Below are 14,068 nucleotides of genomic sequence, written 5' to 3'. Positions count from 1 at the left end.
TTGTCTGGTTCAGCAAGATACTGTCTGAAAGGGAAGAGAGGGCAAACCGAAAAGGGATGAAAAGGCAGCAGGATAAAAGCAAGGAATTGTCTTTTTGACACCTGCTGGTTGCTGGCCCAGCCCAAGGAGCACAGTTGAACTCTTCCCTGCGTGGTGGGGAGGGCTCTGGCACCTGCGGTGGCTGTGAGCGTCACCTTGTCTGCACGGTACCTTCCGGCAGGGACCCCAAGGCTCAGGAATGGTGACCTCTCCCTGCCTGGCCCTGTGCCTGTGCTTTAAACTCTCCCTGCTGCCCGAGTGTGGGGGAGCTGGTCCCACGTTGTAGAGACATCTCCGCTCCCGCTGGAGAGCAATGCAGTCACTGATGAGGGATGTCCAGGGCTGGCCCTGCTGTGCAGTCAGGCTGTGGCCAGCCAGGGTCAGCCCGCCACATCGTGTGTCCCCCATTCCGCTATTTAACACCAAGCTCATCTTGGCTTTTTCAGTCCTGCTGATAACTCCATACTGTTTGCACTCTCTAGATGAAGAATTCCCAAGAAGTGGAGAGCAGAAGCATGCCCCTGGCGTTCACACTAAGTTTGAAAAATCTCGTGTGAACAAGTAAAGGTGCTGCAGCAAATAATGCAAGCTTTGTTTGATTTCATAGGCAGACATTAATTACAGTTTTTAAAAGCCCTGACTAGCACATACTGTTGCACGCAGCAACTGTCACTGCCTTCCTCATGCTGCTGTGACAGCTCAAGGCATGTCAGCAGTTTTGCAGTAAGCACTGATGTAATGTTACAGCCAAGAAATGACCTACATGAAAGATAAGAATATCAGTTCCACAGCAACTGTGTGTTTACAGGTGTTGTATAGAGAGAGTTAACAGGAATGCCTTTGATCGTAACAGAAATAGGACTGCTTAAAATAATGTTGTTTCTGTGTGTAACTCTGAGATGAACCGACAGTCATTTGAAGTCCACACCGCTAACTCATTGTTGCTTGTCACCATGTTAGAAGCCTAGAAAGGTGAAGGAGGCAGGGATGGGATATCTGCCACCTCATTCAGACTCTAGGGACCACGCAAATAATCTCTTTCATGCCTCTGTTACAAACGCCAGCTTCTTAAGGAAGAGCATGGTTGTATCTCATCCAGCCGAAGGTGCTGGGGTGATTCAGCATCAAAGACATTTCATGAACTAGTGCCAGCCAGCGTGTCGTGGTTTAACCCCAGCCAGCAACCAAGCCCCACACAACCGTTTGCTCAGTACCCCCCAGTGGGATGGGAGAGAGAGCCGGAAGAGTAAAAGTGAGAAAACTGGTGGGCTGAGATAAAGACAGTTTAATACGTAAAGTAGAAGCCGCACACGCAAGCAAAGCAAAACAAGGAATCCATTCGCTACTTCCCATCGGCAGGCAGGCGCTCAGCCATCTCCACGAAAGCAGGGCTCCGTCATGCATAATGGTTACTAATGGTTACTCGGGAGGACAAATGCCATAATGCCAAACGTCTCCCCCTGCTTCTTCCCCCAGCTTATATACTCAGCATGACGTTCAATGGTATGGAATATTCCTTTGGCCAGTTCAGGTCACCTGTCCTGGCTGTGTGCCCTCCCAATTTCTTGTGCCCCTCCAGCCTTCTTGCTGACAGGGCCTGAAAAACTGACAGGTCCTTGACTTGTATAAACATTACCTAGGAACACCTGAAACCATCAGCATGTTGTCAACACGGTTCTCACACCACATCCAGAACACAAGCCTGCACCAGCCACTAAGAAAATTAACTCTGTCCCAGCTGAAACCAGGACACAGTGCCGACCAGCTGCAGGCATTACAGGGATTTGAGATTCCCTGAGGCACTGGATTATCAAAACACTGGGTGTTCCAGTGGCCTTCTGTAACAACACACCACCTTGCAGGGATTTCTAAGCCTTGTTCAGCTCCCTGGTGGTTTCTCAGCGCAGATTGACTTGTATGAGTGTAAGAGGGGCGATAGCATGGCTGGTGTGTTCATTGGTGTGTCTCCCCTCCAGGACCAGACAGACACCCTCACCCTTCAGAACCAACCTCCTAAGGCCAAAGCAGAGCGATCTGAAGAGGCTCTGAAGGAAAAAAAAAAGGAACAACTGCAGGTAAATGGCAACTGTAACTCTACAGTCACCAAGATCCATCACTAAGTATGACTCACATCACACGATTCAGTGGATAGCAATAGGATCCCGCCCCAGATCTTGAACTTTGAGGGGGAGTCAGAAATCTTAGTCTAGGGCCATCATTTTTGATTTTATTTCTTTTTCTTTATTCTTTCATCCAGCATTTGTAGCTCTGTTTCCAAAACATTTTGTTAACTCCATCTAGTATGACCTTACTGCTGTCTATTCTTCTTTCCTTTCTTCCTCTTTTTTCTTAATTTTTTTTCACATTTAGATTTCTTTTTTTTTTTTTTTTTTTTTTTACCTTCTGAACCAAGTTCTTTGGTATCCCTGCGTTCTTTCATTTTTTCCTGAACTTGCAGGGAACAGCCCTGTCGTATGAAGTATATATTCAATTGTTGTCTGCTGGGGATGTGCTGTTTTTTACAGTGTGTAAGTAAACACACGCTGCAGTTATCTATCTGAAATGAAACAGCCCTGAAATGACCCCCAAAAGTTTTCTTTTAACTCAGGGCATTTCATCTGGTTCACAGCACAACCCCATGGGCAGTTGTATCAACATGATCAAGGGGACAGAATGAGAACAGTGGGGTAAGCAAGGGGCTCAGTGAGTTTTTAGGTGAGAAAACTCCTTACGAAAGGAGTGCAAATCTCTGAAACAGGCCTGGCCATGGGAAACAAATAGCAACAGTCCCTTTCACCCTCTGCCACAGCATTTAATTTACGTGAAAGGACAAATTCTGCTGTGCCACGGTGATGTTAATGGCAAGTACCAGCAGGCAGTTCACTGGAGTGAGTTACACCGGCAGAGTCCAAAGAGTTTAACTCAGCAACACTATTTCATCAGTCTAATTCAGAGAGCATCCTTGGCCCGTGAGTTGAACCCGAATACCCCCTACATCTGAAGTTCTTGAGCAGAGGAGGAACTTCTTCCCAGCAGATCTGATCTCTGTTAACAGGCGCTGTGGTGCAGGGGTGCAGGCAAGGCACAACACTCATTTTCACCTCCGGCCCCCTCGTCTGCTTTCCTTAGCTTTATGTTGGTACGTGTCCCAAGCCAAAATACCTGCACAAGCATGAAGCACCTCATGCTCTTCCCACGCTACGAGCAGGAATGAAGTTGCTGGACAACCTGGCATCCCATCTTTCTAGCCATGAGGCTGTCCAGTCAGAGGGGTGGTCTAGGAGAGAATATCAGGGTTCAGATGGGCTGTGGAGGCCCACGTCCAGGTGGTGTTCACATCACTGGGACTCCTAAACCACTGGGTGCATTGAGGAAAATGTACCTTACGGCTGAAGATGCATTTATGGCTTACAGATACCCTAATTGCTGGTATATTTGCTCGATTGTACGAGCTCCATATCTGCACATAGAAAATGATTTGAAGAACTTAAAACGTGTTCTGGAAATGAAGAACCAGCAGATTGGCTGGCAGGAAAAGATGATCATGGAGCTAGAAACAAATGTGAGTTGTCATTTTCCCTACAGAGGAGGCATCACAGAAGTAATAAAGTAAAAGTTTGGTTACAGCAGATGAACTTAAAGAGGTGAGAAAACACAAGAGGCTGGGGCGAGACACAAAGAAGTTCATAAATGCCCACATAGCGTGGTGTTCCACTGTCAGCCTACAGAGTTGCTTCTAATATACCACGTCTCAGATTTTCACTCAGAAATTGGGATCTTTTCCCATCCCTTCACCCACCCATGACACCCTTGCTTTCTCCCACACATCCATCGATCCGTGTTACTTCTCCATGCAATACCTGCTCAGCCTATGATGTTAGACAGTGACGCAAGTGGTGTAGGAAGAATGGAGGAAGGGGAACTTTGTGGTAGTCCAGGGCTTCATCTTGTACACCAGCCTGCACCGTACGTCCCTGCGGGAGTCAGGTAGCCATTCAGGGCTGGAGAGGGCAACTGGAGGAAGGCTGAGCCATGTGTGTCTTGCTGCTGCTTGTGCAGGCATTTAGGGCGCTCCCAGCTGCAAGTATGAATTAGCAATGTTCAGCAAGCAGTCCCTAGCAAGGCTTGTGCTAGAAAAGATCTCTCTAACCCTAAAGTAATGCTTTGCTGCAGCCTATGCTGTTTTCTCATTCTTTGTGTGTGGGGGTCCATATCAAAGAACTCCCCAGTTCACCACCAATTACACTTTTTGTTGGAAAGGGGATTCATTTTGTAAGGCATAACCTACAGTGACAGCACATGCATAGTGTGGGGGCAGGATGAGGCAACACCACAGCTGGTTCAGCACAGCATTCAGCAAGATTTGTTTCCGTTTACGGGGAAATTTGAGAACTCTGGTGATTATTTTGCTGAACAGATGCTTGAGTAGAGAAAAGTGCCTGTTTACAACTGCGGCTTGTTAACTGTGCTCCTTCCAGCATGCCGCTCCTGGAGCTAAGCCAGCTTCTGGAAACGCGCATCGTAGTGTTAGACTGGAAAAAACCCCACCCAAACAACAGCTTAAATAGTTCCTGGTCATTTAGCTGCTTTTGCTAATCAGCCAGATACGAGCACACAGTCCTGCTCCTGCCCTTTATGGCAGTCAAACACTGAATTTACTGTGGTCCAAAGGCACAACAGCATTCTGTTGAAAGATCTACCGCCATAAGTGCCAGAACATCTACAGGGCATCTCCACATGCTCTGAAAGATGGAGTGCCTCATGAGGGAGGAGGAGGGCATTTCAAACACAGGGTCAGGCTTGGCTCCTTGTCTGCTGAAAGGGCGGCTGGAAATGCAGGTGGCAGGAGAGGAGTGGTATAGGGTGAGGGTTGCAGCAGAGAGGGAAGGAGATGCAGAGATCTTCTCCCACACTTCATGCTGTGATAGCTACTACTTGCTAAAACTATTAGGGAAGCAGGTGCCCATGACAGTGATTCCTCTCTCAGAGCATTTCAAAACAGGGCCAGAGCCCTTGTCCTGCTCCAGCATAGCATACGGGGTTAGGCCAGAATGTCTGAGAATCGGGAGTATCCCTTATGGTTACATGCATGGACTGGAAGCCACTGCATAAACCTGATGCCTCTGCTGTAAGATGTGAGTTATTGCTAACTCCAATGCACAATATTTTGGTTCTTTATAGAAGATTGGACATTCAATAACCAAGCTCACACAGAGATAAGGGCACCCTGTGGTATCTTGTTTTCTTCTAAGTGTTGAATTCAGCAAAATTCAAACTGCTGGAAAACTAAGAACTAAGGTGATTAAGTATGCCAAATTCAAAACTGGGAAAAACAGGGCATCTGAGGCTGTGGTACCTGTCTATAAACATCTTACTGATGTTTTAATACGCTGCTATCGACATCCTCAAACTCTGTCCTCGACCTGCCCTGAGTAAAAGCTACCTACAGTTGGGATAGGATTCACTTCACTTAATTGTAGCTTATAGTTAAATGTCTAGTTTAAGCCTGTCATTTAAGCCAACACTGTCAGCAGTGGGGAGGAGTGTCTCCAAAGCGCAGACCACCTCATGTGAGTGCAGCACCAGGCTAAGGCTGCTGCTGGGTGTAATCCGCCCTGTTGGGTAACGCTTTGCTCCCCGTAACTGGGGAATCACAGTCCTAGAGGATTTGTGTCCGGTGAGGTTAGTTGAGCTGGATGATGCACATCATACCGCCTTGCACTCCTCCTTCGTTGCTAGACTGACCACTCACACCACAGTGCCCTTTCCATACTGGGCATCCCCATGGTCCCCAAGTGCCACTAGCTCCCTGTCCAAGAACAACGGCTGGTCCTGCTGGCTCCTGGGGGATAAAAGTTGTGGGGGCACCACCGAGGAAGATGTTTTATTTGTGCTGGACAAGACCAAGACCCTCCTGCTCCTCCATTAGAAGTAAGGGATAGTTCAGCTCTGCCCCTACTCAAGGCTCTGCTGATGACCCCACTTCACCAGCATGATGTGGTGTGAGTCAGACCTCTAAGCGTCAGCTGCAGTCAAGATGACCGTCTCCATATATTCTCAAATTTTAGAAGTTGGTCTAGGGACAAATGAGATAAAGAACAAATTGTCTTGGATCAAGTGTTGGGCTTCCTTCAGACTTAACCAACCTTCCTTTGTTGCAGGCCAAAAAAATTAGAAAACTGGTAGAAGAAATCACCATGCTGCAACAGCGGAATGAAGAACTCAGAGCCAGGATTGAGCTAAATACTGTCATCATAAGGTTTGTGCTGATATTTGCAACCTATGTGAGCTTGAAAGGAGACTGCAGATCTTACTTGCCCGAGGCTGACACTTATTGCAGAAGGGGAAAAGCTTGTTTCCTCCTGAAAGTGTATTGGTGTCCTGATCTGCTTGTTTTGTTAAAAAATCCTTTTAATATCGGGATTTGCCTACTTTATCATAAGGAAGGCCGCATGTCTGTCTGCGTATGTCCATGATTTTGACATGCTGCTGAGGGCCAAGTTGCCAGTGGCTTCTGATCTCAGTGTCAGTGCCCTGAGACCCGTTAGTCAGTGGGTAACAAGGATGGGAAATGGGGCAAGTTCAGGAGAGACATCCTAACGATGCCCCTGTCACCCAGGCGGGGTTATTCATTGGTGGGTTTTTTTTCATCTGCACTGTCTGTTAGCGCCCTTGTCACAACTTGAGAAAGGTGACAAGGTTCCTTGTGTTAGGCGGTATAGAAATAGAGAAGGGTAGGATGGTCCCTGCCCCGGAGAGTTTATAATCTGCTGTCAGGCAAAGGACCACAGCTGGAGCCAGGCAGCAGGGGTACCAGGGGAGATGCTAGAGCTGAACTTGTCCCAGCACACCCGCTGCCTAGCTGATGTTGCCAGAGATTATGCCATTGGCCTAAAATGCAATTTAATGTTTAGCTGTCTTTTTAAAGCTTCAGCATCTCATCTCTGATTTAATTTTAGTTTTTGTCTTTCTGGTGTCTCCGGGATTAATGGCTTATTGTCTCCTGCGTGTAGATATTTTCAAAAGGCAGCATTGTTTGTACTAAGATGTAGATTGGGGTGAGGATTCTGTTTCCTGTCACCTGAGTGTAAATGCCTGTAACACACTTGTCACTGTCTGAGGTGGGTGTCTACAGCCTTTCTGTGCTTGGGGAGGGAAAACCAGGAATTTGTAAGGCCTGGTTCACCAGACCAGTTTGAGACACCTGCTTTTGGGCTGGATGAATTGCGCCCTGGAAGGGGCAGTCTCTCTCCCACACCTGTGACAGCAGCCAGGGTGCCTGATTCAGTGCCTGGCATCTCTGCGTCGCAGCTACCTGTTCCTGGCTGCGTCCTGCCAGCGTCCAGCTGCGGCACTTTGCTTCTTGCTTGTAACTATGCAAGCACTGGTTTTAAAGAACATTTTTGGGAGAAATTCTGAATTTGGTGTCAGCCTAGAAAGTCAGCTTGGAGGACAGTTATTTTCAACTGTTACAGTTTGGGGACAGCTCTAGGGACAGTGTCAGGCAGGGTTTTAAAGTCAGAGTCGTTACAACATGCAGTTTCCTGGCAGCAGTAGCCACCGCGACTGCTTATTTCTGTTGTACTGGCACTGCCTGGGAAGAGGCATGAACAAGCTTAGGGAGCTGTCCTTGCTGGGGAACGGTGCAGGTTAGGGCTTTTCCTGCTGATTCGGATTTGCAATTTGGGTGCCCAGGCGGCTGTGGCAGACCAGCAGCAGCAGGAGGAGGGAGGGCAGCAGCAGGGCTGGGAGCCAGAGCAAAGGGAGCCTTTGCAGCACGGTCGGGAGGGGGGTCCCAGAGGCAGCGGCGGGCTGAGGGATGCACCACAGAGGTATCTGCAATCACAGCCAAGGGCAGGTGCAGAGGAAGGGAGATGAGCCTCGCAGGTGGGTCATGCACCAGCTTTGGACACAGGAGCTCCACAGAGCCTCTGCTTGAACTTCCCCAAGCACTGGAATAAATCATCTGATTTCCCAGCATCTGAGATTCTCCCTCCAAATCTGTCATCGTGTTTTTGGTCCTTTGGCCTAAGGATGTTTGAGGAATGGTAGTTTCCAGCACCCTAGAAATGAGAGGACCAGGAGGGTGTCTGGTCTCTGTCAGCATAGCCCAGGCACCTGCTGACCTGAGCCGTTTAGGCTTTAACGTGAGTTGAGGGCATGACTCAAGCACCTTCCCCTGCTTCTTATCACGTCGGGTGTGCCCTTGCAGCCCTGCGTGCCCCTGCGACAAGCCTGTTCCTAATACCCAGATGAGCTTTACCAGCCAGTCACACACTAACAGCTACACAAAGGCAGGGAAGGCATGTGTGCTTTTTTGTCTTTTGTTCTCCCGTCAGTGAATGCTGGCTGGAAAAGGATCTAGTAGGGCTTTGTGTATAACTTTTATGGCCTGTCTTGTTAGACACTGCAGAAGAAAAAGTAACTGCCTGTGTGACAAGGCTTTTTCTATGGAGTTATTTCTTTAGGGTGAGCTCCCATGTGGAATTTCTCATGCCTCTTAGACCATGAGTTCGTGTCACAGCTGGTTCCCCAATGGGACTGTGAATAGGATGTTCATCCTCTACCAGGTAAGCAGCTTTCTGAAAACTTCTGCCAGCTTGTGTCTTTCAGTCCTTCTACTCTGCTAGCCACTGCTTCATGGCTGAAAACTTTCAGGGAGTGTAGAACAGGCATACTCTTGATCACCTGAGCTCCATTTCCATAGGAACTGAAGCTAAAAAAGCAGACGTTCTTATAAAATGATCTTTAAACAAAATCAGAAATGCCAGCCCCATCATTTCAGAGACTTTTGATGACACAAAGAGAGTGGACCAACAGTCTGTGACATCTTCCTTGGGCGTCAGCCTATAGCCAGAAAAGGAGTTGTCCAGAATTTCATGTGTGCATCCAAAATCCATACCCAGCTGCTGCTGAACCCTGGAAATACTTAGTGGGGGAGGATAGGCGCCTCCCTCTTTATTTCTGTAAAATCCTACATTTCCTCTAAAACAGGTTAGGTACATGCCCAGAGCTGCCCCAGGCTGATCACATCAGGACCTGGCTCCTGCCCGAGTGTAATGGGGCTGCAGAAGCCAGATGTTCCTGCGTGCATCCTCCAGCAGGTGGTGGTGCCAGCACATGCCCAAAACACATCTCGATCCGTCCCCACAGTCCGCCTGCACCACCCCATTTCTTTTTAAAGCAGTCACTTGGTTAGATAAGACAGACTCACGGAGGTTGTGGTGCCCATAGGAGATTTCCATGCCCTTCTTCCCAAAACACCATCAGGTTTTAGGGCATTCTGGGGAAAACATCTTCCTGGTCCTCACTGGTGACGTTTCTCTGGTGCTGCAGTCAGGAACAGAGGGTTTGTTAGGACCAAGGAAGGAGGAGCTGCAGAAGGACCCATAGCCTCAATGACAGAGGAGAGGGAAGGCCTCGAAGCTGAGCTGCATCCCACATCAGGACATCAGCTAAAAATGCACAGAGAGCGCATACTCCTTTCCCTTTCTGTGCAGGAGCAGCTAGTTGGAAAAGTCAGGGATGCAGCTGCTCTCTCTCCACCTCTTTGCTCTTGCTCTGCCACTCCACAAATGCTCTTCGGCTCACGGCACAGCTTTGGTGGCAGGGTTGAGAAAGAAGGGTGAGAGTCACAGCTGTCCACAGAGTTGGGACTTTGGCTTTTCATCCTCAGTCAGACAGAAGAGGGCCTCAAACTCAGGACTGTCCCCGCTGGGGACTGCTCTAGCTGCTGTGCTGCTTTGGAGAAAAAAATGAGGCAGCATTGCAAGCACCTCTGGGTTGTGAAATGCCACAGGGCAAAGGTGGCTGGAGCCAGGCATTGAAGCTGGGGAGAAAGCAGGATTTAAGGAGCCCACCTGCACTTTGTGCTGCTTAGTGGTCACCTGCAGAGGTGCCATTGCTGTGGCAGACCACGTTGGTTGGATCTCTGAAGCCCCTTGTCTTCTTGGTGCAGAAACAGAAGCCCTGGCCAAGGAGCGGCACGTGCAGGGGGCACAAGTGCCCACTGACCCAGGCCCTTGCTGGGTCAAAAGCCCATCTAAGCTTTGGCAGCTGGGCTGCCTCGGAGGGGTGTAGAGCAAAGACACAGGCACAGCCAGAGGCGCAGTCAGGCATGGGGGGCAGCTGTGACTTGTGGAGATCCCTCTTTAGCCCAGCAGTGAAGAGAACCGGGGACATCTGTGCCCCAGCTGGGGCAAGCTCAGTTGCAGCCCTGAGGGCAGGTGGATGGGATGGGACTGAGGTGCTCGGGGTCCTGCCTGGCCATGCCTCTTGTGTAGTGCTGGCTGCATTAATGCCACCATGTTGTCCTTCTCTCTCCAGGCCATTGTCAGAGGAGAATGCGAATCTTCAAGAATACATTGAGAAAGAAATGGAGGAGATGTAGCAGCTGAGCAGGACTAACCAAGAGCTCCTCTGGAAGCTGCAGGAGGGAGATGCCATGAGCCCTGTGAAGATCTCATCCACATCGTCCACTTCTTTTTATTGCTGCTCATCAGGGAATGCCTCTCCAGCAAAAGTCAGAACCTTGCGGCAATGATTCAGCACCTGGGCGCCGAAGGTTCCCTGCCCTTTGTGCCAGTGTGCTAAATGTTTCCACCCAAGGAAGCATTACCATCAACGGGCACCCAGGGCTCACGGCTGCAAGCATGCACAGTAGCTGCACAGCTTTACACTAGGCAGGGTCCTCTTACTGTCCCCGTATAGGAGCTCTGGGTTCTGACATGTTCATGAGGGTAGCAAAAAAGATAGCAAAAAGCTAGGACAGCAGATAGCAAAACCTTTAGTTTGTTGTGTTAGCATTGTAACTATGGTTAGAGCCCAAAGTTGGAAAATACTATATTAATGGTTCACCAGAATGAACTTTTGCTGCAGTATTTCAGGTTGGTTACAAATACAGTTCAAGTTGTGAATACCTCTGTGTGTCTGTGTTTACATGCATGTACGTATTGTACCTTTATACCTATATATAGACGCACACACATATATATGTAGTTGAAGATGTTCTGAATAGCATTTTTTATATTATTGGATACTACTAAGTGCTGATATATTTTCATTACAGTTTTCTAACGCGTGCCTAAGACTTGTATCTAAACAAAATACATTTCTGTTTTAGCCTCCCAGGAATATTTGTACCCAACCTAGAAGAAAGTTACACAGAAGTAGAAGCGCCTTCCAAATGACCACCAAGTGGTACTCTATGTAACATGAACACCAGCGACTTTGAAATTCTGAGACAGTACTGCCTTGGAAACCATCACCTTTGCAATGAACACCAGATAACATACATAATATTCACTGCTGTTTTTAACTCTTTGCATCACTATTGTAAGTGGAGATAGGCTAGAGATGAGAAAAACCTGAGGGGTTTGGAAAGTTTGATTAGAGGTTACTTGTTCATTGTGTTTCAGTTTTAGTGTCTAAATCCTAGATAGATCTTACCTTCATTTACTTAGTCCTGGTTTGGATTGAAATCTCTGGTTGTGGGTTCCTGACCATGCTGATTTATTTCAAGTCTTGTAAGCAAAGAAGAAATAACATGGTACATCCTTGACCTTTGCGGCCAAGAGGTTTCCCGTATTAGATGAGGTTACCGGGCACCCGCTAGGGGCTCCAGCCGCCCTCTGTCTGAAACACCAAATGGATTGGAGCACGGTGGACTATATGGGAGCAATGAGGGTCAGAATTTCTTTCCTACCACATACAATATTATCTGACATTGCTAAAGACTTCCCCAAAGGTTACAGAGCACTTTGAAGATTCATGGAAAAGAGGAGCTAAACTGCCTTTAACCGTCCTGCCTAGAGGCAAAAAAAATTCATCCAGGCTTGAGGTGACCCCCACTCGAGGGGGTGGGGAGCCCAAGGAGTGGCTGGGCTGGGGCAGGCTGGCAAGACACTCATGGGCACTGCTAGGAAGTGTTTCAAAGAACGTCTTCAGAATTTCTTAGTGATTAAGTATTCTTTTATTGTCGGCGCCGGGCGTACGGGGGATCCTTCACCAATCGTACCCACCCAGAGGGGCAGACCATCTTATATTTATATAATGAAACAAATGAATATTCTATTAACGCCTATACATATTCATTACCTGAACCCGCCTACCCTCGCTTCGTATGCTAATTAAGCTTATCAGTCTTTCACGCTTGCGCAGATTCTTCCAAAAATTGTGGGCCGGGGTCCTTTAGAATGTGGGCAGTGGTCTATGGGAGGAAGGCTGTAGGTCCTCCTCATGGTGTACTTTTCACCTTTTGCTCATTATGTGATGGTCTTGCAACATTTGCAGTGTTCTTATCAGTCTGAGGTAATTTATGCCCTTGCTGGCCATCTGCTTTTCTTGCTTAATTAATTTCTTTTACCCTTATCTGTCCTCTCCTGCTGAAGTGTTCCGCTAAAGTTTTAACACAGAAGATCAGCAGATAGGCGGATGTCTAACAAAGGATAACAGAACAGACACCACAGGTAGATGAGTAACATGTGGCGGTACATGATATCTACAATTGTTACAGTGGCTAACAAACATAATGTTATTCTTCTAATTCTATTCTAGAAGTTCATTCACACTACATCACTTTGAAGCATATGCTTTGCTGTGTTTCAAAAGTGATGAGTTGGCAGACTTGTAGAAATCTTTCCCAGGGTTTTTTACAATACCCCCTTGTAGTTTTACTCAGGGACATCCAGCTGTCCCATTATCTCCTTGGTAGGACAGCTTGCTTGCAGATAAGGAGGACAGCTCTCCTTGCAGAGATTTGCAACTTCCTTGTCAGAACAGTCTATATGATCTTTCAGGACATTTTAACCCCTTTGTCGCTATACAATTACATGCTTGTTTATGCATTAAAATGAATATTGTTTATGAATACAAACTTGACCATATTATTTACAGCTTATTCACATCATTCCCCCCTTTCTTGATACAATGCAAATTCTTTGCTATTTTATTTTTCAAAAGTAACAATAGTAATAGCGCATTTGAAACAGAACACACACAAGTATTATTAAAACAGTCAACAAAACTATGGCAACTAACACCCTGTTTTAACCATTGTACATTAGGTAACCAGGGAAGGTTAGAGTTGTCCAAACATTTCCAAATCCTGAGACACATCATCCTCACTTACTTCATGTAATACCTTGGTTTGTTTCCGTATTTCCTCTAAGTCAGTGGAAACTCCTTTCCACTTGGGGTCCACGTATACGCAACAATTAGTATTTATAACTGTACATACTCCCCCTCGATCAGCTAACAGCAAATCCAAAGTTATTCTATTTTGTAACACCAACATTGTCGAGAGGCTGAGATATTTCCTGCTTGTTGGGCTTTCAATGCATCAATTGTTATTGTTCTGTTTTTCTAATTTCTTCTACTCACTCTTAACCAAGGGGACAAACCATCGAGCAAAACCTATGGAATGCAGTAGGCCTCTTCTTATTATAGGATTTGTGTTTAAGTAACCTTGTGAGAACGAATCATGTACTGTCGTATTAGGCACTACTGCTCCCAAGGTGCGAGGTTCCCTTCCAATTTTTATGTAAAACCTTTCGAGCTGTATCATTGCACAGCCAGTACCATCCTTTCCCTTCGGGGCACTGGCCAAGCAGTAGAGCTAACAGACAGGTGAAGTACGATGTCTAAAGCGTTATTACAAAGAGGACTGAGTTCCTACATACATTACGGGATTACAAACCACAATTCCATTCTTTTAGGTGGATTACATTTCTGAACACACATATAGTATGACTCTTGCACCTTAGGACTGTTTATCTCTAATTTTAAAATTTATCATTTTTCAATACTCCAAGAGGTATTTTCCTACAGTCTTTCCTAAGATTTATTCCTAGGTAATGGAAATCCAATCAATGATTATACCCTTTCCTCCATATTCAGGCATATGTGTACATATCCAACAATCAGTTTTATTCAGAGCCTGAGATATGCCTTGTACCAGGGATAAATGTACATTCTTATTCTCACAGAGTTAAGTACAAATTTGGCAAACATCCGACTATAATTATGACCT

This window comes from Falco naumanni, chromosome 4, assembly GCF_017639655.2.
Source record: "Falco naumanni isolate bFalNau1 chromosome 4, bFalNau1.pat, whole genome shotgun sequence".
NCBI classification, from domain to species: Eukaryota; Metazoa; Chordata; class Aves; order Falconiformes; family Falconidae; genus Falco; species Falco naumanni.
Note: the sequence above shows the minus strand (reverse complement) of the source record.